This window comes from Danio rerio, chromosome 7, assembly GCF_049306965.1.
Source record: "Danio rerio strain Tuebingen ecotype United States chromosome 7, GRCz12tu, whole genome shotgun sequence".
Taxonomy (NCBI): Eukaryota; Metazoa; Chordata; class Actinopteri; order Cypriniformes; family Danionidae; genus Danio; species Danio rerio.
Window position 1 is genome coordinate 3,038,029 of NC_133182.1, and position 5,899 is coordinate 3,043,927.

At 43.2% G+C, this 5,899-nt stretch overlaps 1 long non-coding RNA gene across 1 annotated transcript; it reads right to left on the bottom strand.

Annotated features, from left to right (window-relative positions):
• Positions 1–1,783: 1,783 nt before the first annotated feature.
• LOC141375256 (uncharacterized) lies at positions 1,784–5,620 on the bottom strand. The gene is made up of 3 exons (XR_012382984.1): positions 5,501–5,620; positions 3,512–3,727; positions 1,784–2,928 (listed from the first exon to the last, which is right to left on the bottom strand). It is a non-coding gene; the product is annotated as an uncharacterized lncRNA (long non-coding RNA).
• Positions 5,621–5,899: the final 279 nt, after the last annotated feature.

Genomic DNA, 5,899 nt, shown 5'->3' on the forward strand with positions numbered 1-5,899 from the left:
ATCTGACCTTGATTGAAGAGGAAACAATTTCCTTCCTCATCAAGCAAAGTAAACAGATCAATCCAGAAAAGGACATTGCATCTTCATATTCAATATTCCCTCCTCCACAAGCCCGTTACAAATACTCCTAGCTTCATACACTATAGGAAAACACTAAGCGCAAGTCCCCTAGCCCCCTTTTCATAGACGACACACACCACCCAGTAACATGTTTTGGTTCCAAAAATACCCTAAAGTCATAGGACTATTCAGGCTTCCATCAGATTCATAATCCAGTCACTCATTCAGAATTGGAGCCGCCACCACAGCAGCACACAAAGGGCTATTGCAACAACACATACAAACACTAGGAAAGTGGTCTCTCGACGCCTTCAAATCTTATATCTGACTTAGCCACAGCCATCTCAGGGAAGCTCAGAGGACCCTCACCAGCAGACGCAGTAATCCCAGCGGCCAAGGGCATGGGCCTAGTCCAGGGAGAGAATACTACCCAACCATACCAGCTTCCCGAGGGCAGAGGGACTACCCAGTCTCCCAAGGGCACGACCCAGCCATCTAGCTTCCTTTCTTCCTTCCAGCTGATTTGCACTCAGCCTTCTCCCTCTTTTCACTCACCTAACTCCAGCAGGAGTTCTTTTCCTGCCCAGGCCCCCCTGTCACCCGCCCCCCTCCCATCCGGCCGCTGCCACAGAAGTTTTTACTGCCCCCCAACTTTTCCATGGCCTGCAGGGGCGTTGCCCCGAGCTTCGATTCCCGCAGGAATCATCTCACTTCCCAGCCCTAGCTTTTTATATTATATGTCATTCCATGATGACATATAGTACAGCACTATTTATTTTTCTCTCTGTTTGATTTTATTTATATAAATTTATATCTATATGCACCCACGGATATAAATATTAATTTATATATAGTGCTGTCACCCTCATGCTCTGTTCCTGCAGGAACACACCCAGAGCGCTTATGTCGCCCGTTACCCTCCAGTAGGAGTCTTCATTCTCCCTCATCTCTCCCGACTCCTACCGGAGCCAGCTAAATAGCTCACCCAACCCCTAGCTGTGACATGAGTCACGTCACCGACCCTCCCCGGCCCTAGCTTTTATTTATGTTTATTTTTGTTTCATTTCTCACACTTATCTTCTATTTTTCTACATTTATTTATATATATGCACCTACGCATATAAATATATATTTATATATAGTGCTGTCACCCTCAAGCTCCAACTCCCGTGGAGTTGATCCCGAGCACCGGACAACCACAGGGGTCATCGACCAACTGCCATTCACCCTCCAGCTGGGGCTTCACCGACCCTTCCTTTTCCCGACTCCAGCTGGAGACGGCACATACAGCTCTCTCTCCCGCAGGAGAGCCAAGAGCTTCGACTCTCGCAAGAGTCAGTAAAAAACGCCCCTCCAACGCCCTAGATTACCTCATTATATATTTATATATCTATATGTTTCATATAAATATATAATTATATATAGTGCTGCCACCTTCCAGCTCTATCTCCGCAAGGAGTGTTTCTCGAGCAAATTACTCGTTCGGAGTCCCTGCCCCCCCTGCCCCCCTTCACCCCCCTCTCCAGCCACAGTCCTTCCTTCCCCTTCCCTTATAATGACTCCAGCAGGATTCCCGCCCACCCCATGGCTCTGACCCCCGCAGGGGTCTCCCCGAGTCTCTACTCCCGCAGGAGTATTCACAGCCCACGCCAACTCTGCTCGGGTTCCCGCAGGAACCTGTTTCACCCTTTGCTCCAAAGGAGCCCCTTTACCTTTTCTTTTTCTAATAACTATATCCAGCAGCCGGATATAGCGTTTCAAGCCTTTTGGGGAGTTTCTTCGAATACATGGCTGCTGTCCCGAGCTTCATGCATTTGGGGAGCTCTCGAGAACCACCTGATCTCATACTTCCCTCACATGCTCTATGGACCTGGCGGGAGCCCTGGGCTTAACTATCTCCGAGCTCAGGGTTCTCTCCCGGGACAGCATGCCAAACCTGCTTAGAGTTGTCAAGCAATATCTAAGTGTGAACTCTTGAAGTGAAGTTTTTTAACTAATTTCGAGAGGAGCACGTGATATAATTGATTGCAGCTGGCCACCTATCTACACTCATTAGTTAGCCAATCAGATCTATCCTAACTCACTATAATTAGCCTAGCTAGACATTACTCCCTTATCTTCGTTTTTCGAAGAAACCCCCCATCCACCCCCTTTCTCCTCTTTTTCTCCTTAACAAAAAAAGGGGAGCTCTCGAGAACCACCTGATCTCGTACTCCCCTTACATGCTCTATGGACCTGGCGGGAGCCCTGGGCTCAACTATCTCCGAGCTCAGGGTTCTCTCCCGGGACAGCATGCCAAACCTGCTTACAGTTGTCAAGCAATATCTAAGTGTGAACTCTTGAAATTGTATTTTATGAACATCCCTTCCCACCCAAAGTCTAAACCCAACCATCACAGTAATGTTAAAACAGTCATTATACTGAGTATTATTTATAAATCACCCATTAATTTTATTTCATTAACGTCTACCCCCACCCCAAACTCTAAACCCAACTTTCACAGTAATGTAAAAGTATTATTGTTGTTCACTGTGAAAAAAAGGATGCTGTACTGATGTATTGATGTGAGTGTGGGAGTTGTGGGCGTAGCTATTATGACATGGGTGTGGCATATGGACTGTGGGCTGGATCGTATGTGGGATAAACGTGTTGCGGGCATGGTTAAGACGGAATGTGGGCGGAGTATACAAACTGTAGGCGTGGCCTGTGTCCGCGTGCAAGTCTCCAAAACCATATGGCATGTTGAGTTTTGTCGCCCGACACATCAACTCGCTCGACACTTCGAGGTGTTTGGAGAAATCGAGGAGGCAGTGGTTATCACTGACAGACAGACCGGCAGAAGATACAGCTTCTTAAGTCTGTCCACATCTGAAAAAAAAAAAAAAATACTATAGTAATTTGCAGTACATACTAAAGTGTTTTGAACTATTCCATAGTAAAGTACCAGAATTAATTTGTTGTGGAAGTTTTATAGTTTCTATGGTGAATACACTACTAGCATATTAGCAGTAAACTAATTAACTAGCCTATAGTCATAAACAGACCGGGGGATATGTTAGTTTTAACCTTTTTTTTATACTTTTCTCTCTATATCTTTAAGATATTTTAAGCCAGTGTTTTAAAAATCTGATTTGGACTATTTACTGGTGTCTGGCTGCTATTAAATGACATGAATATTATCTTAAACGTTACAGAAAATGCAGTTAAGATTCAAACAGGAGGAGTGAAATGTCACCCCAATAGTCTGGGTTAGTTGTAACAAACTCTAATATATTGAGGTAAAGTTATTTTTATATTCGCACATTAGTTCAGTGATAACTTGTGACATGCTCCCTATTGTAAGTATGGATCTGAAACTGGTTGTGTGTGTGTGGCATGACTGGGTGTTGTAGTCCATAACATGGCAGATATGTAGTTCAATGAGTGTGAATGTTTGTGTGTGAGTGTTTACCTGCGACATCTGGTGGTTGTTCGCTGGTGAACATGACAGAGCCCCCCCTCTAAGGAGTGGCTTCCAGACATTCCTGATACTGTTCAGGCGGGAGGTGAATCGGAGGCGGAACAGGAGGAGGGATGGAGGGCCAGGACCATGCAGCTGGGGCGTACCTGGGGCGTGGAGCTGCAGAAGACCCGGAGCGTGGAGCTGCGGAGGGCCTGGAGCATGGAGCTGCGGAGGGCCTATATTGTTTACCATGGTACTTTTTGTTTTTTAAATTAGCTTTACTGTCTTTATTGTCTGCTAGTGGAAATTTATCTTTGGCTTTAGCACACAACTACATCAGCGTTCACATCAGTGGTGGTTCTAGACCAGAGTGACTGGGGGGCCAGGCAGGGGCAACTTGTACTTTTAGGGGGCACATTTTAACATACATCACAAACTACTTAGTTATTCAAAGTAATTTTTTCATGCATCACTCTGCAGTCTTCATAAACGAGCCAAATAAATGACTTGAACTCGAAATTATCTTCTATGCTAATTTACTTGACAAGTAATTTTGTATTGTAGTACGTTAACACATTTTTAACATCCAAGTACATCAAGGCACAGTTTTACACCTGTAAACTTTAACAGATCCAGTCGAAGTTTATTTTTTCCCTGCCATTAATTTAAAACAATGTTTGTAATGTAATGTGATTTGTATTTATATAGCGCATTTATTGTGTATGGCCATACACCCAAAGCGCTTTACAATCTTGAGGGGGGCTCTCTCCACACCACCAACAGTGTGCAGCATCCACTTGGATGATGCGACAGCAGCCACAGGAACACGGCCCCAGTGCGCTCACCACACACCAGCTATTGGTGGAGTGGAGAGACAGTTATAGAGCCAATTTGGTGATGGACGAGGATGATTGGGAGGCCATGATCGTAAAGGCAGATAGAGGGACTTTGGCCAGGAGAAGTGCCATGGCATTTTTAATGACCACAGAGAGTCAGGACCTCAGTGTAACGTCTCATCCGAAAGACGGCGCCCACTGACAATGTAGTGTCCCCTTCACTTTTACTGGGGCATTAGGACTCACACTGACCACAGGTTGAGCGCCCCCTGCTGGCCTCACTAACACCACTTCCAACAGCAACCTAGTGTTCCCTAGTGGTCTCCCATCCAGGTACTGACCAGGCTCAGCCCTGCTTAGCTTCAGTGAGTGACTGGTCTTGGGCTGCAGGGTGATGTGGCTGTGGTTTCCCAAGTCATCTTTAACAAACCAAGGAGATTTTCACAGTATTTCCTATAAAACAAAACTAATTCTTCTTGAGTCATAAGTCTTATTTCTTATAGTTTGTCTTGAATAAAAGCAGTTTTTAATTTTTTTAAAAACAATTTTAAGGTCCGTATGATTATTAGCCTCAAGAAATAGTTATATTTTTGATTGTCTCAAAGCAAACCAGTTATACAATAACTTTAGTTATTCTAACTTTCCTAGTTAACATGACCTAGTTAATTACTCTTTAATCTGAATACTTCATTTAATCTGAACTATCTTGCAAAATAACTAGTAAAATATTATGCACTCACTGTCACCATGAGAAAGACAAAAGTAGTTATTAGAAATTAGTTAAACTATCATGTTTAAGAATGTGTTGTAATAAATCATGTGTTGAAGACTCGTGTTTTATGTCACGACTGAAAACAAAAATGAATAAAGGCAAAACTAAACGAGTTGAATATGACACATGACCGTGACTGAAAACTACATTTGATCAATATGTTACATCTGTTTTCCAGTACTTGCCGACTGTAAATTCAAGACTGTATTTCCTAATGTAAAATGATGTACACTCAAAATCAGATTAATAACAGCCTATGCATAGCCGATGAAGTCCTATATTAAACGTTTTTAAATTGCTATTGGAAACAAAAGTCTAATATCATCAACAGTGGACATTTTGATAGTTTTTCACAACATGAACATGACTGAAGTTAAATTTTTCTATTACCTGTGTCAATTTGGCGTTAATTTCTGACAAATGTGGGTCACTGATGTAAAAAAAAAAAAGTTAACCAAAAGCAGAGACACCGTAAGCATGCGGGAGAGGTCTCAGTCATATCTCCAGTCTGCTACTTGATAGCTGATCTCGCATCCCTGTGACAAAAATATGCATCCAAATTTAGCGTGTGGCCAGAGGGGGGCCATGCTTGTTGACACAGGGGCACCTGCCCCCCACTAGAACCGCCAATGGTTTACATCACATGTATCACACACAAAAAACCGGCAACAAAAATGCATTCAATATCATCACATAAATCACATTTAAAACTCAATGAAACCCTATTCATACTTAAAACCCAGTATTTATTTGTGATTAACAATTTTAATTGATTCTTAGACAGATTAC